This window comes from Microtus pennsylvanicus, chromosome 10 (assembly GCF_037038515.1).
Source record: "Microtus pennsylvanicus isolate mMicPen1 chromosome 10, mMicPen1.hap1, whole genome shotgun sequence".
Classification (NCBI taxonomy): Eukaryota; Metazoa; Chordata; class Mammalia; order Rodentia; family Cricetidae; genus Microtus; species Microtus pennsylvanicus.
In genome coordinates, this window is record NC_134588.1 from 111,836,012 (window position 1) to 111,858,496 (window position 22,485).

General features: G+C 45.5%; 1 pseudogene; it reads right to left on the minus strand.

Moving 5' to 3' along the window:
* Window positions 1–18,993: 18,993 nt before the first annotated feature.
* LOC142858189 (replication protein A 32 kDa subunit pseudogene) lies at window positions 18,994–19,836 on the minus strand (annotated as a pseudogene).
* Window positions 19,837–22,485: the final 2,649 nt, after the last annotated feature.

Genomic DNA, 22,485 nt, shown 5'->3' on the forward strand with positions numbered 1-22,485 from the left:
AGAAAAAGAAAAAAAGGAGGAAAAATCTCATTATAGAAGCTGTACCATGACATAGTGAGTCATGCAATAAACCCTTGTGTCCATACATCTCTATTTGCAAGTGTTTATTGCAGAGTCATTGGTTCGAGGCCTCTGGTTTCTGCTACACTACTCTACAGTGGTGGGCCTTCACTGGAACTCCTGTGGGTTATCCTGCTGTTGCTTTGTGTGGTGGAGATCCCACAGCCTTGGTCTGCAGGACCAGTTCCTTCACATGTGCTCATGTGCTCCAGCAGATGGCGGATGGGGTGGATACTGAGAGGGGTCAACCGATAACCCCAGTTCTGGGCCTGCGTAGTTGCAGGATTAATCAGCCCACCAGCTTTCCCTTTTCTCACCGCCAGGGTGAGCTCTCCTGCATTTAGGCCAGATTCTTACACTGCATTCAACAAACCTGCTTAAAAATTTGTAAATATTCCCGATAGAACATCCCCATTGTCTCAGTGTGTGGGTGCACCCCTCGCGGTCCTGAGTTCCATGCTCGTGCTCTCTCTCCTTCTGCTCCTGATTTGGACCTTGAGATTTCAGTCCTGTGCTCCAATTTGGGTCTCTGTCTCTGTCTCCTTTCATCGCTTGCTGAAGGTTAATATTCAGGAGGATGCCTATATGTTTTTCTTTGGGTTCTCCTTATTTAGCTTCTCTAGGATCACTAATTATAAGCTCAATGTCCTTGGTTTATGGCTAGAAACTGGCCTGGGTCTGGAAAAGCCTGGGATAAAACCAGACTCTCTGAACATAGCGGACAATGAGGACTACTGAGAACTCAAGAACAATGGCAATGGGTTTCTGATCCTACTGCACGCACTGGCTTGGTGGGAGCCTAGGCAGTTTGGATGCTCAACTTACTAGACCTGGATGGAGGTGGGGGTTCCTTGGACTTCCCACAGGACAGGGAACCCTGATTGCTTTTCGGGCTGGGGGGAGACTTAATTGGGGGAGGGGGAGGGAAATGGGAGGCGGTGGCGGGGAAGAGACAGAAATCTTTAATAAATAAATAAATTAAAAAAAATTGTAAATATTTAGGGCACTACAAGGGGGAAATTGGCGTCATGATTTTGCATTTATGGGGACGTAGGAAATTGGCCTCCTGTCCTTTTCTCCCTCCCATTTCCCGTCATCTTCTTCCTTCTTTCATTTAGTTACTGGTGAGATTTAACAGTCACTAAGGTGGCTTCTGCGTGTGCTTCAGCCATCCTCAGAGGTGAACTCAGAGAACTAGTGGCCAACTAGTGAGAGAGCTTTATCATCTGTTTCCTCCTCCCTCTTTCACCTCGCGGTGCCATATGTGACAGAGGGGAGGGGTTTTAGCCCGCTTGCCAAACAGTAAAGAATCAAAAAGGAAACAAACGGGAAACAGCCCACTGCAGAGGAATCAGACAGGCAGGCCAAGCAGGTGCGCACACGGGGAACCGACTGCGGCACCGAGTGGAGAAGACCTGGCGTAATGTAATCAGAACTCCCCAGGTTGCACGCACTGCAGAACTGTTTGCGTAAGCGTGGGTGGAACATAGCGTGCCGTATCATGCCAGCACTGTGTACTTGCTGCGACTGCCACAAAATACTGTGGCCAAACAACTTGAAAGAAGAGTAGGCTATTTGGCTCACACTCTCGGGCTCTGGTGCGTCCTGACAGGGAGGGCATGGGGGAGTTAGCAGGTCACATGGTTAATACACGCATTGATGACCTTTCTGTGTGCTGTCCACGGGATTAAAGTGGCCAGAGAGGGTAGCAAAGTGTAACTGGATAAGGGTAAGATGGAGGACAGGGATGGAAGATATCAGACTGGACCAGCAGACGAAGGGCTGTGGTGGTTTATTTCATACACGGGAGTAGGGGATCTCTAGCTTTGGAATGTGGCGTGTGTGTGTGTGTGTGTGTGTGTGTGTGTGTGTGTGTGTGTGTGTGTGTCTATACTAGCCTTGAGGAATGGGCGGTCAGCTGATCCCAGGAGCTGCTGTATTTCATCCGCTGTCCTCCTACTCTATTTAAATCCCTGGCTTTGTAATAAAAATGGGTCCCTGCAGCCATTGACAAAATCCCTGGGAGGATGGTGGCAAACACACATCTTTTTTAAAGGCCCCGTTTACTCATTAGGGTATACTTCGGGGTCTTATTTTCTTCTTTAGTTTAATTTTGGTGACACCGAGGTAGAGACATTTCAGCTCTATGGCTCGCCTGGACTTGAAGCAAGGAAGATTGTATAGGAGAGACAGAAAGGAAGGAATACATGTGAGTTTTAATAGCTAGCAGGCTACTAACTAATGCCATGTTGCTCAGGGAAGTGAGGGGGGGATGAAAGGGGAAGGCAGACCATATTTTGTTTAAATGGCTCTTAGTTGAGGCTTTGGGGTTGGTATCTGCCCTTTTCCTTGATGGAGGGCACTTTCTATCTCAATATTATGGTGGCCAGAAAACAGAGAATAAATCCCTTGCTAGTTGCCTTTCTGCCTTCCTTCCCAGCCTGTGGGATGATGTCATGCATGCTCATGGTGTGTCCTGCTCCCTAGTTAATATTGGAAACATCTCCCAGATGCACCAAGCTGCTTTCCTAATATCCCGGGAGCTTCTCGGTCCATGGACAATCAAAATTAACCATCACAATTTCACCTCTTTTCATCTCGACACCCAGATACAGTGCTTGAAATCATACTGTTCTCCACTGGCCCCCCAAAGTTCCTCTTTCCTCTTCATCTCAGAGTAGGATGAGATTTAAGATGATTTCTCAACTGTGAGCCACTGCTAAGGAAAAGCAAGTTAGTCCAGAGTGAACCTTTGTAGTGGCATTTCATTTGTATTTTAATAAATAAAGCTTGCCTAAAGATCAGAGAGTAAAACAGCCCCACTGGTCAGTCTTACAGACCAGGCAGTGGTAACACACACCTTTAATCCCAGTAGCCACACTAGTTGCCATAGAAAACAGGTGGTACATGCCTTTAATCCCAATGGTGCACACCTTTAATCCAAGCCCTAGAGAGAAATATAAAATGGGAGGAGACAGCTCTCAGACACAGTCTCATTCTGAGAATTTCTGGAGGCAGGATCACCATTTTCAGACTGAGGTCGGGGTAAAAGCCAGTGGCTGGTTGCTTTGCTTTTGTGGTCTTCAGTTTGAACTTCAATTTTTCTCTCTGAGTTTTTATCAATCATGCTTTAAATTTTCCCTTTCTAAAGGGAGGGGTGATAAAAATATCAAGTCTGTGAGGTCAAAGTGAGACTCAAACCCAGCAGAACTAAGCATAAACCCTTCAGTTCCATGTCGTGCATCTGGGGCACTGGGTGCTGTCATATGGGCTCCACTGGGGCTGGACACCTCTACCCCCACAGTCCTTGCTAGTTACAGCCCATATGGCCTCTTTCTACTAAGCCAGCTCTTCAAGCTTCCTGCAGCTTTCCTTGGCAGACAGTCCAGTCCCTGACTTAGTTCTCGAGTTCACTATCACATCTCCAACGTCTCTGTCACACTTCACATATGAGTCTCTCAAGGGCTGTCTGTGGGGTTCTGACCCTGTTATTCACTGCCTGGCCTCCAAAGTTTTCCTTAAAGTTTGAGCGGAAACTTCCAGTACCCAATGAGTCTTTCATTCCTCATGTCTGCAAACACAGACATCCTGGATGGTGTTATGATCTGTTTGCAGACTGAGCTGCAGCCAGGGTGACTTGGGCTTAAATGGTTCATCAAGGGGAGCACTGGTTAGGTTCCCAGGAGGCACCCGGAGCTCCCTCTTAGAAGTAAAGTCTTTGCACCCTTGAGCCTATGACAAGCGGAGTCTGGGCAATTCCTGAGATGCCCCCAAGTTCTCTTTTCTAAGCTATTCAAGCTCCTTTGAATATTCCTAATATATTCCTCATCTGTAATTTCTTTAGCCTCAACTTATTTTTTCTTTCTGGGCAAACAAGAAGTTGTGCAAACCCCTTTGCTCTGCTTTTGTTCACAGTTGTCATCATCAACCTTGCTAAATGTAGCTGGCAACCACCACGCTACAGTCTGACTGCTGAGCTCCCTCAGGCTAGTCTTCCCATTCATTTTAAACTCTACCTCCAACAAAGTCTCAGGACACATGAAAGTATAGACCCCCAGTGAGAAAATGTGTGGATGCTGCCAGGTCGAGTCCCCATGGTGTTGTTTCCATCCCCATCAGGTCCTGATCTGAGCTCCCACTAGACTTCCCTTGAAGTCAGTGGTATTGAGTGACAGCCTTATAGGTATTGTCTAGTACACATCTCCAGACTTTTTCAAAATCCTCCTATAAGCCAATATTGACCATACCATCAGGGACAGTGACGGGAATGACCCGACTTCTTAGTGACAACTCACACCAAGCATAATAACTTTAGGTAGGAAAATTGGTTTTGGCTTACAGTTTTGGTCTATCGTATGCCAGGAATGATGTATCAGAGCACATCTGTCAGATTGTGGTGACTGGGGAAGAAACAGGGGACACAGAGAGGTACTAGTGGGATTTCCCCTTTCCTCCATTTTCTTTTTTTATTCCAATGATACCTGCGGAATAGAAAATAGTGCCACCCACATAGGAAGGATGTTCTCTCTCTCTCTCTCAATTCTCCCTGGAAACATCTTCACAGACACACCCAGAGATGTGCTTCGTGAATTTCCTAGTGCTCCTCAATCCATCAAGTTGTCAGTCAAGGTTAACCATCACATACCCCAGAGAATGTAAGCAGATCACCCCTGGATCCTGTCTGCCCTGACCCCCTTCTCAGTCACTCTTCCTCTTGGGACGGCAAGAGAGCCTTCAACATCCATGCCTCAGACTTGATGTCAGCAAAGGATTGGGGTGAGGTTTTATTGCACCCCTTTTCAGCATTTTCTGCCCTTCCAGGGGACAAAGTATGTTTCCTTCTTGGGGCTTGACTAGATTCTCAGTCTTGGAACTGGGAGTGAGGTCAGCTTTCCTCAAAGAACGTAGTATGAGAATGAGCAGGGACCGATTCTCCTCAGAAAAATGGGAGCCTTATTTTCACACTTGGAAAGATGCTGCCAGGCAAAAACAACAGATGTCTATCCCAGGTGCCAACAAAAAGTCAAAATCATAAAAATGAACCAAGCATAGTTCTGCACCAGTTTTTGGAATGTGCCAGGAGTGGGTCACATCTACCCAAGGAGACATCGCTTAAATGACAATTCAGACCACGTTCTACAGGAGAATCCTGTAGATAAATGTCTCAGGCCCTTGCTGGCTTTGTTGGGGCCTTGGAAGAAACTGACCTTTTCTAGGCTTTTCCACAGGCACCCTGTTCCAGAAGGCGATTCCTCTATATCAGTTGGAACGTCCCAACTGTCTTTTCCATTCTCACAAACTCTGGTCAGTCTCAGCCACACTACCTGGACCCTGCCACGGCTCCATATTCTTCTCTTGTGTTACATAGTAATCAGAAAAGGCCATTCTCATTGATCTGTGGTGAATATGTCCATAAAAAGAGTCTCCCTAAATGAAACATGAGATTCTGGCATGCGTGGGAGCCCAACAAAATGGTCCAGGGTAGTTACGAAGGAAGTTGTAAATAAAAGAAAAAGAAGAACTGAAGTCTTTAAAAGGAAAGAGGGAAAAGAATACTTGCTCGTTACAAGAACAACGTTTTTTGAAAAGAGCTCACAGAGCTAATGGCATCACCCATATGCCCAGGGCTGCTGAAGAAAACACCAGATCGAGCCTGAGAGCCAGAGCAGAGCTGCGGGCCAATTATCAAAGTCTCTCCATCCCCATGATAACAACCCTGGCAGACCGTGATGACTGCTGCCAGTGGAGAGAAAGAAATTACCCAGGTTGACACTTCCAAATAATTGATAATTTGCCTAAATGAACAAATCAAGTAAGATTTAACTGTTGGCTGGGATTGCTACCCAACAGCGGCAAAGTCTCTAATCGCCCCAGCGCCTCACATGGCTGTGCATGTGGGTCCGTCCTCCTCTCCCTCCTCCCCCTTCCTTTTTCTAAACCAAGTATAATTGTTTAATGGTATTGATGGGGAATAGACTTGGACATTATAAATGACACTGTGACAGAACTGTCAGCTGGTGACAGCTCACTGACAGCCCCGTGAGAAATTAATCATTTGAGATGCTTCGTGATTTGCTCATTTAATGGCGCAAATAAGATTGTGCTTCCCGATCACACACCATCTTTTACTTACAGACTCTCCGTCTCTCCCCAGGGAGAATTTGGTTGTTTTCTTGTCAGTGGGATGGGTGCCAGCTGGGGTTAAACTTTGGGACTGCTTGGTGGCAGTTCACCCTCAAGGAGCAAGGAGATGTTTTCCCTGGGGAAATTTTCACTGGAGCGAAGTCTGAATTCAGTTTACTTTCCTTTCTACTTGTTTAAGAAGGCTTTCAACGGGGAAGACCTAACCTGTTGGGACGGATGCTAATGAAGATAGAGAGCTAGGGAAGCAGCCGGGCTATTTTTAGCTGGGTAATGGGGAGTAAACGGGCCACCCTGTGATATGCTAAGAGATGCCTCACTCATGTCTGCTGGAACTCCCACACTGTCGGCCGGGCAGACACCTGCTAATTGCTTTCTCTTGGACTTCATTTTGACACTTGGAGAAATGGAAAAAGACGGCCTAACCATTCTTCCTCCTGACACCCCTAAATGGTTACTCTGTGGGGTTTTGGAGTCAGGGAGGAAAGGAGGCCAGGTAAGTTTGGAGCCAGCTGTCTGCGGGGCTGTGCAGAACTCTGGACACAACGTGCCTAAGGCGCTCTGACCTGGTTTGGTTGGGATGCCTCTGTGGCTCCAGGCAGTTGGAGGCACTGAAGGTCCTCCCAGCTGCACTGACTGGCTCTACATTTGGTCAGAACATGTTCTTAACTCTATCCATCTGCGCATGCATGCATACTAACCTGGCAAACAGGGTCTTAAGACATCACAAATGGAGGAAATAGGCTCTGCGTCAACATATGTATCTATGCAAATGACCTCATGTAGCACAGTACCACAGACAATGAATATATGCAATAACAATTCAAGACAAAAACATAACAAATTTCCCACTTTATAACAAAATGCCTTCTTCTGCCAGTTGTGCTGCTATTGGTGCTTTCTTGAGCAGCAGCTACCGTCACCAATCAGAAGTCAAGGACTGGAGGTTGTAGTTTCTTTTCTCTGCCTCTTCCAAGGCCAGGGCAGGGTATGGAGACCTAGGCTGTAGAGTGTGATCAATGGCCACTAGGTGGCGGCAAAAGCCCTCTTGGACTGGGCACTGACATCAGTGACTGACACAAGGGAAGTGGACCTGCCTTTTGGCATCACAAGGACACCCTATGGGATGCCTGGAAACACTGTCATAAGCACCGTCCACATCTTTGTTATCTTACCCATGTTTGCAATCATACTGCGAGCCTCACAGAGGTTCAGGGGCTGGCTTCCCAAGGGCACAGGCCTGTAGTTGATGGAGATGAGCTGTGACTGATGAGGGAGGTTGAGTTCCTATATACAGTACTGCACCATACCCTGAAGTCACTGTTCTTCTACTTTAGAGGAATGACGTGGTTAAACACTGGTGCTTTCCCCTTCCTGAGCTCTGAGGCTTTGTTTCATCACAGATGAAGGAAAGGGACGTGGAAAGAATAAACAGATTCACTAAGGTAAATAGAGCCTTCGAGTTGTAGGATTTATGACTACATTCTAGGCTTCCGTCCAGCTCCTCCCAGGCACAGCTCTGAAAACCATTACACAGTCTCTGCTGGGCCACCTCTCGCCTGTTTTCCCATAGACACCTTCTGCTGCAAGAAGAGATTCAGAGGGAGGTGAGCAGGCTGGGGATGTGGCTCAGTGGTGGAGTTCTTGCCTAGCATGCATACGGCTGTGATTAGACTCTAACACTGCAACAAGAAAACAGAAGAAACGTAGTAGACCCAAAGAGGGAGAGGGTATAAACATCCACAGCTCTCATCCATGAGAAGAGTTACAGGAACTCTGTGTGGTGCCAGCGTGACTGGGCCATGGGGTTTGCACATTGGGAAAAATGTTCTGGCACATGAGACTAACATTTGACTGAGTGAGACAGATGACATTGGGGACTGAAGCCATCGGCTGAAGGTCTGAACACAACATTAAGAGACAGACAGTCCCTTTCTGTGTTTCAGAGCAACTCCATTTCTGACCCCTCATGATCTGGGATACCGTCTGCAACATTCAACTTGAACGTCATCAAAACTGCTGGTGTTCGCACTGGAACTGAGAGCAGTAATTCCTAGGCTCTCCAGAAGGTGTTATGATTGGTCAGCCTTGATGGTGACACAAGTCACCTCTTTACAGTGGATCTGTTCATGTTTGTATGATGTCTTACCATCCTGTTGATTGCATACAGATGCGTACATATTCACACACACGCATATGTACACATGCATGCACACACATACAACTCTCTTACACACACAAACAGAGAGAGAAGAAGGAGGAGGAGGAAGAGGAGAAGGAGAAAGAGGAGGAGGAGGAAGAGGAAGAGGAGGAGAAGGGAGAAAGGGAGGGAGGAAAAGAGAGACTCATGGTTCTTTTCTCTGGAAGAGCCCTGACTAGTTCAGAGGTTGGTGACAATGACACTCTCATCTCTGCATTCTCATGCCTGGTTCTGTGACTGAACTGGGATGCTGACATCAGACCAGTGGGCTTTTGTGTTGGCTCTGCTCCTTCTTTACTGTCTGTCTTCTTTGTAAGTCTCAGTGTTCCCGTATGTATAAAGGGAATAATTATTAATAATCACAGTGAAGATGTTATGAGCTGCATATGATGCAGACGCCATTCTCAGCACAGTGGTTAGCAATCAGTTAAATGCCTGTTGTCTTTGTTGGGCAGTCATTGTTTCCTACCAATTGGTTATCAGCAATGTTAGTAAAATAGCTTATTCTGTCCTTTTCATAAATGGAAAACTCTAGATGAGAAAAGAGAAATGGTTCCCTCTATATCTAAAATAGCTATCTGTCTGTCTGTCGTCTGTCTGTCTGTCTTCCTACTTACCTACCATCTCTTTCCTTTTTGGAAGGGATTTGTGGGATCAGAATGGATAAAGGAGTGAGAATGTGCTGGGAGGCTTGGGTTTGCAGCAAATCCCGCAGATTGTAACTGCTGAGCTGGGTGAACAGACGACAGCGTTACTAAAATTCCTGGGTAGCCTCCAACACAAGGCCTCTGGTATCTGACCAGAAAACCATAGGCGAAAAGGAGAGGCTTTCCTAGGGGAGCCCAGCGTTTCTAGGATGACCGTTCTTTGTCCCCTCAAACACAAGTGCAGAGAGGTAGAGTACAGATGAGCCAGGAAAAGGTTTTGTAGGAGGTGACTCACTGGTTGGCTTTTGTAACGTCTCTTAAAGAGTCTTCCTTAAGGAAAGAGGTCTGTCTGATGGGCATAGATATTCTGGGGAAAGCACCAGCTCTGCTACAATTTGGTGTTAGAAACTTGAACATCAGGGTGGAATGTTGCAGCAGCCAGTGTCCTCCCTGCCCGAGTTCTGATCCTTCTCATTTCTCTCATCCCTGGAGAGTTTGTGGGACCTCTGTTGTCTCATGTCTTTGACCGACACCCATGAGAAAGCATCAGAATCTTATGCATGCATACAATTTAATATCAAGATAGTTCCAGAACCCACATTTTATTTCCGTTTTGTTCTCGATATTAACACACACTAATTAATGCGGTTCACTCTGAAATGCCCATATGCCCATACAGGTACACATACTACCTACCTTATTTCCCTTCTCTGTCTCACATTCCTTCCCCGAATCCCCTCTCTCCTCCAAATAATTCTTCTTCTTTCAGTTTATTTTCTCTTTTGTATAAAGAAAGCATGACTTTTGTCTTCTAGTGTTGGTTTACTTTGTTTAACATAATGATCTCTGTTCTATTCATTTTCCTGCAGGCGACAAGAATTTATTCTTTATGGCTAAATAGTACTCCACCATGTTTATATGCTGCATTTTCTCTACTCAGCCATCTGATGACAGACATCGATGTCAATTCCACAGCCTGGCTGTCGTGAGTAACTTTGTTACAGACAGAGATGCAGCCTGAAGCTGTGGCCTTGGCATGCGGACTTATTTCCTCCATTTTTACACCCAAGCGTAAGATGGTTTGAGAACCTGAAATTCTATTTTCAGCAGTGGCTGCCCTAATTTACATTCTTCTCCAGCAGTGTACAAAGGTTCCTTTTATCCATACCCTCGCCAGCATATTTTCCTGGCAGTAATCACAGAACTCTGCATTTTAAAGTTGAATTCTCTTGATTTTAGTCCTTGAAGTTGCTTGCGGCCTACATCTGTGCTTCTGTCTGAGGTGTGGCTCCCATGGCTTCCAGGTCCTGACTACACAAGCTGAAGCCCCATTGAACTCACCCTTCCCCATCACTTCCAAGTGTGCAAGGTTCACCTTTCTTCACTAGCGTCCCCAGGGCAGGCATGGAATAACACATGACTAGCCCTTAGCCGCCACCTTTCAGGGTCTCCATTTCACATACACACACACTCACAAATATATATATATATATAGTGTGTGTGTGTGAATATATCATATCTATTATATATATGTGTGTATATACACAATATATACACAAACATACATATATATGCATACACACAATATATATGTAGATATGTGAATATATCATATCTATCATATATATGTGTATACACACACATATATATACATATATATGTATACACACACATATAATCAAATAGCTCTTTTAAAATCCTCTGAGGACTTTTGCTGATGGCTATTGACCCCACAATGTCACTGTCCTGGGCTCCCCAGATACAACCCCACTTCCTGCATTCTGAGTTATGCCCCTGCCTGCCTGCCTGCCTGTCTGCAGTCATGTGACCCTTTTGTCCTGCTTTTTAGCTTTACTCCCATCCTTTGCTCCTGCATTCAGCAGGATGCAGTGAGTGTGTCTGGTACCTGTCTCCTTCCATGCTGTCCTTCCTCCAGCCAATGCTTTTCCCTGAACTATCTCGTCACATTTGCTTCCTGCAGTTAGAATTAGGCGGTATGACAGAGTGAACTTTATAAACAAGGCTGAGGTGCTCAGGGAAGTCTGACCTAATCTGGGCCTGGCCCAAATAGCCTGGTAAAGTGCTTAAGGGGTGTACATATATATCCAGATTTTTAAAATGCCTGTATGTATACATGCTATCTCTTTCTGTGTGTGCATGTGTGTATGTATGTATGTATGTGTGCTTGTGTTCTCTGTGTGTCTGTGTGTCCCTGTATATGTTTCTGCCCACAAGCCCCAAATATGTCATATTTCTGTTGTGTGAGCATGTCTTACTATTCTGTTGCTGTGATAAAATACCAGGAAAAGATGACTTGGCTTATAATTCCTGAGGGAGAAGAGTCTGTCATGGTGGGGAAGCATGGCAGCAAGAAGCAGGCATGGGAGCTGGGACTGAATGCTGAGAGCTCACATCTTGAATTGCAAACACTGGAAAGCAGTACAAGTCTTTAAATTCCCAAAGCCCAGTTTTAAATTCCAGTGACATGCTTCCTTAACAAGGCCACATACACCTCCCAAAACATCACTACCTACTGGGGACGAAGTGGTCAAACACACAAACCTATGGGGGACATTCTCATTCAAATCATACATTGTGCTTTATAAAAGTCACTGGCCACAGCTGGGTGATGGTGGTGCACGCCGTTAATCTCAGCACTCAGGGAGGCAGAGGCAGATGGATCTCTGTGAGTTCGAGGCCAGCCTGGCTACAGAATGAGTTCCAGGACAACCAGAGATACACAGAGAAACCCTGTCTCAAGAAACAAACAAAAAACAAACAAACAAAAAAACCCACCACCACCACCATCAACAACAACAACAACAAAAACAACAAACAAAAAAATCCAATCCCCCCAAAAGCAAAAAACTCAAAAACAAACCACCAACAACAGAAAGACAACAATGAAGAATATCACTGGCCTTCTCTCCATTGGGCCCCTGGAGGAAGTGTTCTGGCTAACATGTGGAAGCCAGTCTAGACCAATCTAGACCGGTCTAGACCAAAGCTTTAAAGCTTTTTCACTTGTATCTTCTTTCACCCAAGAAATTTCTATGCTACTCCAGATGTATGAAGCAGGCTTACAAATCAAACATTGACTGATTTTTAAAAATTAATGAAATTTTTATTAAAATAATTCTTTGGTATACACATAATTTTACCATTTATCAAAGATTAAATCTACATACTAATGAGATGGATATGCTTTTTGTTTTTACATAAAGGATTAAATCTTTTCCAAATATCTGACACAGTAGGCATTTTGCATCCTCAATGTTTTCAGAGATGACTGATGCTGTGATTTTATAATATTCAATGTCAAGAACTTTGATTTTCATAAATACATAGTAAAAACTGCCAGAAGTGTGTTTAGCGCTGTTTCAGGAATAGTTGAAAATTCTATTTTAATCCAAAGATAAAGTTTAATTACTGATTTTTTTTTAATTTATAAAACTCGAGTCAGCAATTCAAATAGCACAGTTTCAAATCAAATAGTCCAACACAGTACAATCCAAAGACAAACTAATTTGACACTTGTGTGCTGAAGAATGATGGCAGAAAAATATTAAAGTCTTTGATGTCTATAATTGAACCATTCTGCTTCCATAAGAGAGAAACCTTTGCGTGCTCTGTAAAATCCCTGCAATTCATACCTACAGGAGTCTCGAGTTTGAGCTAATGAGCTTTGCACAGCATTGGCTGGAGCTGTGGTGGCTCACACAGGATGAGGTTCTGTGGTGTGGTGGCTCACACAGCATTGGCTGTGTGGTGTGGTGGCTCGCACAGCATTGGCTGGAGCTGTGGTGGCTCACACAGGATGAGGTTCTGTGGTGTGGTGGCTCACACAGCATTGGCTGTGTGCTGTGGTGGCTCGCACAGCATTGGCTGTGTGGTGTGGTGGCTCGCACAGCATTGGCTGTGTGGTGTGGTGGCTCGCACAGGATGAGGTTGTGTGGTGTGGTGGCTCGCACAGGATGAGGTTGTGTGGTGTGGTGGCTCACACAGGATGAGGTTGTGTGGTGTGGTGGCTCACACAGGATGAGGTTGTGTGGTGTGGTGGCTCGCACAGAGTGGATTGCATGTGGCATCCTCAGAATGCCCCAGTGAGGTTGTGTGATGCAAGACAGAAAACTCCTCAGATTCAAATTTTGGATTGCTGTGCTTACAACTGTGACATTCAGGTTCTTGATTCTATGTGGGGCATACAGACGAATGAGTCATGGTGTAGCTCATGCTACATGCTGGCTTGGCCTTTGCCTCTCCCATGATCCCTTGTTCCGTGCTAAGGTTTAGCCACATAGCTTCACTGAACACATGGGAAGTAACTCCATTGTGCAGATGGTACCCACCGATCTGTCTTCTCAGGATCACCCAGTTGTTGTTGCCTCGCTGAGAGGTGTAGAGTAAGCCCTAGGCAGCCCACACAAGGGCAACCTCAGTGCCAGGAACTCTGAGTGGGGTAAATGTTGCTCCATTTTACAGAAGAGCAAAGCGAGACTCCAGAGCTAGAGCGAGTCTAGTCGTGGCTTCCCTCTTGCTTTTTTGCTTGTTTGCTTTTTACAGTGCTGGAGGTAGAACCCAGGGCCTCACACTTGCTAGGCAAGTGCTCCACCACTGGGTCTTGCCATAAGACCATGAGTGACGTTATTAAATGAGATTAACACACTTTCTCACCCCAGTTCCTCGGGCTCGCTCTCTCCACTCGTGGTACCATGAATCCCATGGTGGAAGAACCTGTAGGTCATATTTCTTTTCACCCTCTGATACATCCTAGTTACACAATAAATCTTAATAAAACTTGATTGATTATTTGGAAGACAGATTAAGCTACCGTCTTGGCAGAGTATTTTATTTAGGTAGTTCGGCCACAATGAGAAGATGCTGGCATCCTAGATTAGCTGGTTAAAATATTATTAGAAGTTAATTCATATTTTAGCAGATAATTCCTAATTAATTTGCTGTAGTTATCTTGTTAAATGTCAATTAACTCTCTCCGCATCCCTTACAGGTTTCTGCCATTCCTAAAATGCAATTATGCAGCTATTGCTCGCGTACCTTTACGGCTTGTGCAATCTCCCGGTTAAATATAAGTCAAAAAGATTTATCTTCCAAGTTCTTAATAACATCACTAAATGCTCTAATTAATAATCAATAATCCATTTGCATAATTAATTGCGGAAAGAATCCCAGTGGGATGGTGCTTGTGGCTAGCCTCTCTCAGGCTGGAACTGCTATCTCCTGCAGCAGCTCTGGCCCGAGTGAAGAGTTTATCTAAGCCCCTCAGATCCCTCCAGGGCACAGAGCGGAACTGCAGTGTTTTGTGGGAAGTCCTTATTTATGCAATTGCTTAACACTATGTAATATAAGTGTCTCTGTGGAGCAGAACCTATTTGTTGGATATGAATTTTCACCGACATAGGCTCCAGTGAGCAAAAATAAGTTAGTTCATTTTCCTAAATGGTGATTTAATTTTCTACATCTGAATCCTCATCGTACTTGATACAGAAACTTAATCTAGCCACTCTCAGACAATGTAGTGTCTGCTAAGGCAAATGAGGTTGGAGCTCAGTTATATTGTAAATGACTCTTAAGAGGGTCAGGGTGTGGGATCCTCACCACTGGGTTCTGGAGAGACCCGTCTTGGTCCTAGGCTGCCATCTTGAGAGATGGAGTGGAAGTCTGGTCCTGCATAGAGTCCTTTCACAGAGTTTCACCACAAGGTGCTCAGCCTTATTTAGTTATGGTTCCCCTTGGTGCCACCCTCTGAAGTTTATGGTTTTGCTTCAGCTCATTTCTACCCTCAGGCGTCTGTTCCTATCAGTCCTTCCCCGCTATTCTTCCTTCTCAGACAGCCTTTCTATGACCCTAGAAAGACCAGGACCACCATGGATCTTCACTGTGCCCAGCTCATCTGTTCAGCCTCCTTCTTTCTTGTTCACACACCCAGAGGCGAAGTGTTGTACAGGGCACAATGAGGTCTGCACTTGTGTGTGGTCCCAGGGAGGCACAGGTTTCAGAAACTCAAAGCAGTGGAGACAAAGACAGACACAAACATCTACCTTGCAGATTCCTTCCAACTCTTCCTCCTCTCCCTCCTGTTTAGGGAGGCCACAGGGCAGAGATGGTTCCACACAGGGAAGTCCCCTTTTGTACACTTCCTGATATGCCCGGAAATCCCTGACAGTTCCATTGTTATTCTTTTGCTGTGGGGTGAGAGGTGTCCTTGTCAACAGATGGGACAAGAGTGGTCACAAGGAGTGGAGGAAACAGTAAGCAACATGTCATCTCAAATGCTATTCAGTCACACCGTTATCATATCAGACCCAAGGCTGGAACATACAGTCACGTGACACTCAGACAAAGAGGATCAGACCAAACATACACCACAGAGGCAGGAGCCACACAAAGCCCTGAGGTTCTGGGAGGTGAGATTTAGCTGTGAGATCCACAAAGGGAGGGCGGTTGAATGGACCACTGACCCCACCAGTCGGCTGTCTGGTGGAGAGAAGACGTTTGCATGATTTGTTTTCATCCCAGTCCTCTGGCTTCACTTAAAACTTAAGTTTGTATGCTTAGAGCTGAAAGCTGGGTGTCCTAATGGCTTCCGAAAGGCAGGGGAAAGGCGATTTAACATAAAATCCTGCCATTGTTCATTGACCTACCAGTTGTAACTGGTAGAAGAAAATAGTTTTGATTTGGAGAAGAAACCCCTGTATCCAAGGACATCCAAGCCTGGGTGCCATTGTCAGATGACACGGCCAGGATGGTTGTACAGTGTATCAGCAAGACTTGTCACCCCTCAGAGAGCAGATCCCACATCAGGGCTTTTACAGGGAAGAGACGCCCTTCATTCCAGAAGAGCAGGAGTGAAATGAACTATGAGTCTTGCCAGAGATCCCAGTGACCTACCTGTTGTTTCAGCCCCCGCATACTGAACAGAGACTGGGCACCATGCTCTGCAGCTCCAGCAGGCCTTTAAAGGCTGGTTTATTCCCAAAGTGGGGGCGAAGTAAGTAAAAGTTGTGCGTGTACCTTCTTGTCTTTCCTTCTTGATGTGTTCTCTGTTCTTCCCACCCTCAGGGACTTCTGGGGATTAAATCACAGAGGAGAAAGTATACAGAACTGCTTTACCCCCTGAAGATGCTCGTCCCTTGCAAAAATAAGCCCTCCGTGAGGAGAGCAGTGCTAAATACAAAATGTTGAATTAGTGATAACACTTCAGGAAACTCCGAAAGAGAGATGGAGGTCAGGGTGACCTTTGTAGACAGTCCACAAATAATGACATGAGTAAGAGAGGCCATCTCTTCAGGGGGTAGGGGCAGCTGGCAGGGGCTTCAGGAGAGGTACAGGAGGTAGTCCTTAAGAGTGGTGACACCTGGCTCACATTAAAGTTCCGAGAGCCTTGCTTTCCCTGTTGGTGAATTGGGGTCAGTCAGCGTATTTCATAGCCTGCTTAGAGGACTCAACAACGGCATGGCATAGACAATGTGTGTCAAGATGACTCCAGGTTCCTGTCTTAGTTCACGTAGCTGCTATCACCCCTCGTTACTCTGTGGATTCAATCCGAAGATTTTCAGATGGGTGGGTAGGAGAACACTAAAATGTGTCAATGGGCGCAGTTACTCTTCCTTCCGACCTGTCTTATAAATGTGATTATGCAGCCAAGCCTCAGGGTGGAACAGTTAGACGAGTGCTGAGGAGGGGGCTGTATGAGTGGAGCGGGAGTGGCTGGCCAGTTAGTGTGTGAGGAGCGCTTGTGCCTTCTGTCTGCCTACCCGTTGTGTGGCTCTCAACAACTAACACCAGTGTCAGCAAGAGCTAAGGGCTGGGCTGAAGCTGTACCCAGACCACATCTCCTCATTTTATGTCTCCCAAGACTGACCCATGTGCAGCACATCTTCATTCTGAGACAGGTCTGCTTAGCATATTATATCCAGGTACAGAGAAACACTGCGGATTGTCGAGACCTGGAAGAATGATGAACTCTAGTAGAAACAGCCAACTAAGGAATAGCTAAGGCGTACTTTCCTTCCTCCATCCCCCCTCCCCCAGCTTCGCTGGGCGTGTGCATCTTCAAACTCACAGGAACAATCATGCACTCCATATATTCTCCTCTTTCCATGGCTCTTATTGGTGTAGCCGCATTACTCAGGCTCAGCTGTCCCGTCTCCAGAGCGGATTTCTTTTGCATCTGTGTTTATATGGATATCATTTGAACAACTATCCTCCACTCCTGCTGTCAGCTCCCATTCCACACTTCACATATTATGAACTTATTTAAACAGAAATCTTTCTCTCTGGGTGTGTTTCTTTCTCATCTGCTTCTCTTCTACCCCATCCTAGCAATTCTCATTTTACAGCAATCCTGTGATATCATTCATTGTTACTCGTTATTTCCTAAGCTGCTTCTGTACCTTTCAGGATGGAAACGGGTGGGGGTACAGAGCACTGTGATTGACATTCAGGACAACGCTTCTTACCTCCAATAATTCTAGAAGTGTTACATCAATATTTAAGAGCAAAGATCTCGCCGATGACTATACTTCATATGTGTATGATGATTTACAGCTGGTTTTGAAGTGTACTTTAATTTTAGGGAGCTTGAGAGGCAGGAGGGAAAGTGTGGCTTTTTATCCAGCTTTCTCTTAATGTCCAGACTTCAGCTGCATGTTGTGCTGACTGGTGTCTGGGTGTTCAGCTTCATTGTTCGCCTTCCCCTTAAATGTGTCTTCTGAATGTTAGAATCATGGTGTGGTAGGGATTGGGCTGAGATGGTTCTTATTTTACTAACCAGCTGAAATACGGGGAAGCAAGTCTGTCTCTGAATAACAATGTATTTTTAGGATAGTACCATTGTCGAGTGGTTTCTATTGGGTAAGAGACTGTATTCTGTTACTTGGATAATCTGTGACAAACTCTCTAGTTCTGTTTCCCAGTTCTGTTGAGTTTACGTAAATGTGTTGGGACAAAGAAGAAGATCTATCTACCCAGGGTGAATGCTTCCTCTTTCTACACCAGCCTCACCCAGATGATGGGTCCAGAGCCTTCTGTGTGCTCGTGAGGTCAGAAGTGAGGTCAGCTGATATGTGTGAGGAGAAATTAGTCTTTGGGGTCTTTGAGGAAGCATAGGTGGATGTCACAGTCTGTAGCAATTTCTTCAGGTTACCGCATCTGTGTTACGCATGGCCTTCCTGGCTCAGCTCTTGTGAACAGACCACTTTTTCTTTAATCTATGAAGAAGAGATTAGGTAAAAGATGCTCCCACAGAGCACTGGACCCTGAGTTGAGAAACACCTAAATGACTAGAAATCTTTTCAAGCCTCAATGGGCTATATTAAAACTGCCTCGTGCATAAAGAACGTGACCAAAGTATCCACCAATCCTGAGTAATGCTGAGCTGGACTTTATAGCCCATACCACATGGAGGCCCTTGCTCTTTTTCCCCCCAGCCTTGAGAACGTAAAGGGATTCCAATTGCCTCCCAGTAGAACTGTTTTATTAAACATATAGACACATTTATTTTATAAAAATGGTAGCAACATTTCTTCTGTAGTGAGGCTATCACTTCAGAATCATGTTCACATAAAACCACTTTCAGCCACAGGCAAGACAAGAAGGGAAGGAAAATGAAGCTACAGACCCAGCATGGGAAGCAAAAGTGGGTGCTCCTTACCTGGCTCTCAGCCCACAGGCCCCAGGATGCCTTTCAGGAACAGTTCCATGCATCAAGCAGCCCCGCTCATTCTCAGTAGCATCCCTCTTTCCATCCCATCCATCCTGGGGTCCTAACTAGCTTATATGGAGCTTCTGTTATGAAATCGCAGCCTGGTTTACTCCTTGCCAACTGTCTACCTCCTTTTGAACCTCAAGCCACAAAACAGAAGAGTAGTAAGTTCCAGGAGGATGTCAGTGGAGACCTTCTGTTTGAAACCTCCTTCTCAGAAGTCACCATTCAAGCCTGCACAGCTGGAGACCACAGATGATGCCAACAGGTCCAGCTGGAAATATCGCAGTTATCCAAACAGCTCCGGTTGCACCTGTGGAGTTAAAGTGATTACATCCACAGTAGAATAAAGGTGTCCCTTCTTGCTCAGAAAATCTACTGCTTGCTTGCTTGCTTGCTTGAGGTTATAGGTGTGTGCTGAAACTGGTTCCTAAGATCCTTCTAGCTCAGTCCTTCTGGTTCTGAGAAGCCTTAATTCAGCCCTTGGTTTGGGGCCACAGTGGGGCCATTTGCTGGCATGAAGTTATCCCCCTCCCCCTGCCAAAGCTTCCTGAATTCACCCACTCCTGGGTCGCTGATAGATGTCCTTCTTGCTAAGGTTGGTGGTTGGAGTTGCTGAGTACCATGTATGAGTTGATTGCTTCCAGTATATGTGTGGTGAACTCATTCATATCTTTCAGGAGAATAATCTTAAAGGCTATCAGACTCTTTACTCTGAGATGACTGAGAGGGCCAGCCACTTTCACATTTGTTTCCAGAGCAACCACAATGTTTCCACCACTGGCATTGTGTGTGTCAGCCCACTGGTGAACATCCGTGGGCAGCTTTTATAGCATCTATTTTGTAAACAATATTAGTTGGAGCTTTTTCTGTATGTCTGATTATTCTCAGAGTAGTGACTTGTGAAATCTCAGTGTTCCCAATTTTGAACACTTCATCAGTCAGAGTAGCAGCTGGGGTATGGTACAGGGCACAGTGTGCAGGGCTCCTATGCTCCATTTATTTACTACCTTAGAAGGTGTGGGTGAGCTGAAGGTCCCAGACTGCATGTGCAGGCTCCCCATAGGTGGAGCTGATGTAGCTTTTGCTGCTGTTCTACATTATGGTCTAGGTTCCCCCGAGAAAGCAGCCCAGAGAGCTCCAGTCCAATAGGCTTGGAGAATGAATACCTCACAACTGTTTGCTACCCTGATGTATTGATGTTAGTGGTGTGACTGCTTTATGCTAGTACCAAGAGTTATGTATCTGTGGTGGTTTTACAAGTGGGAATGAACCCATGTGTGTCTTCTATGGTTTGTTACTGCCCCTGGGAATGGCATTAAGCCCAAGGAAACTTCTTAGGGAGGTCAGAGTTGGCAAGAGATAAAACCTTTTTGAGGGTAGAAAAGTCTACACATACTACAGAAACAAGACCTTAAACCCCAAGACTTCTTCTGCCACAACTGTTTATCAGCACACAAGATGGTCTCTCCTCACCCCAACTCTGCTTCATTTGCTTTCTGCTGTAGTGATGTTTCATTTGTATTTTAATAAATAAAGCTTGCCTGTAGATCAGAGAGTAAAACAGTCCCACTGGTCAGTCTTACAGACCAGGCAGTGGTGACACACACCTTTAATCCAAGTAGCCACACTGGTTTGCCACAGAAACTGAGCAGTGCATGCCTTTAATCCCAGTGGTGCATGCCTTTAATCCCAGACCTAAAAAGGAATATAAAATGGGAAGAGACAGCTGTCAGACAGTGTCATTGTGAGATTCTTGGAGGCAGGACACCATTTCAGACTGAGGTCAAGGTTAGAACCAGTGGCTGGATGTTTTGCTTTTCAGATCTTTGGGTTGAACCCCAATTTCTCTCTGGGTTTTTATTAATTGTGCATCATTCTGCTCTGTCCTATTTTCTGTTCTTGGCAGTTTTGTGGAAGGGTTGACTCTATGGAGGTTGGGCGATTTGGAGATGAGATGTGCTCCTTAGAACCTCAGTCATTGGAATGACCTCAGTCATGGGATCAGCCTCAAATGGGAGATTGGTCCTTCTTGCTGTGAGAGGCAAGCATGTTTGTGCTGATGAAGAGGTCATTCATCACAAACCATATAGACAAGGTCATCGTAGTTGCCCACACCATGTCTTTATTTCTAGAATTTTCCCCTCTGTTCTTCCTCTTCTTGGCTTCTGATGTCTGACTGATTACCTCCATAGCCCATGCTACTTCTGTATCCCTTCTTAATGGTGTTCTGACGCCAACTTCCCACCCTCTTGATCCACCCTTCACACATAGAGGAAGGGCACTGTGGGATGCTTCATCTTAATGAAAGGTACTTGGTCACAGGTCATGAGTTTTAGTTATATAAATAGTAATGATTTATCAAGTCTATCAGAGGCAGGGACTCTTGCAGAGTCCCAGCACTGTGTGGAAAGTTAGAATTGTTGTCCGAAGTATCCAAGTCAGGTAAAAAGACTTTAAACTGACCACTCAGTCAGGGCACATGCTTGTCTATAGTTCGAAGGAGACTGAAAAATGTTCTGGGTTTATATAGCTTTCAACTCTGTCTTGAGCAGGTCCTTGTCATTTGTTTACGAAGCTGATATTGAGCAGACGGGCAGGTCCAATTGCTTTTGGAGTTATTTCAAGCCAGGAGGGGTATGGTCTAAAAGTTCTGTTTGGGGAGTCCAGAGCAGACTCTCTCTTCTGAATACTTGTTTATCCTTTGGTGAGTCAGGCAGTAGCTTCAGTCATGTGAAAGTGGGGTTGGGGACCTAAGAGGAAGTCAAAGGGTTGGTCAAGCAAGGCTCAGAATCTCGAGTTGAGGCTCAGAGTCCCCAGAATGCCTTGCCTATGTGGATCTCTACTCGCCCTGACACATACTTTCCAGTTGCCTTTGGGAGAAGCAGAACAGTTGACTACATGCGTCAGCACCACACTGGGTGATTCTGAAGGACATGGTTACCTACTTCACTTTAGGAAACACTACAGGGGTGTGGGGAGACAGAATCACAGAGACACTCAGTTTTCTATCTTATGTCTCATCCCTGGCACTCCAGATGTCCTTGTGGGGCACACAGGGAAGACTTCTGATGAAGTTGAGAGCTGGATATACATGGTCACAGAAACGCATTGTCAACAGGCAGGAGCCCTTTCTTAACTAGGTCTTGATTGAGAGGGGGCAGCAAGAGGGCACTGAACATCTCAAGGGAGACACCAAGTACCTCAAAGACAAAGTCTACTAACTTGAAGTGTTGGTGAGATTTAGTCTTTGGTTAGGCAAGGAATCAATGAGAGTTAGGGGAACAGAAAGGAACTATAAGACAGACTGGAAAGAAATCCCAAGGAAACAAATACCCGGGAGCTTTGAAAGACAAGTACACAGTAAGGAGTGTGTGATTAAGAGGTGGCTTTTCTGGCATGTTCCCTGGGTGCCTGCCTGCTTCTAGGATACAGAATTATGTGGCATCTATGGAGGATGTGATGGTAAAGTCAGCTTTGGGAAGAATGGACATGAGCGTTAGGGGTGTGTGTGTGTGTGTGTGTGTGTGTGTGTGTGTGTGTGTATCAAGCCAGTCCATTGGCATGCAATGTGCCTAGCTCTAATCTACTCGGATAATGACTTGGGTAAACAAGTTGAAAATTTCTCAGACTAGTTGGAAAGATGGCTCAGTGGTTAAGAGCATTGCCTGTTCTTCCAAAGGTCCTGAGTTCAATTCCCAGCAACCACATGG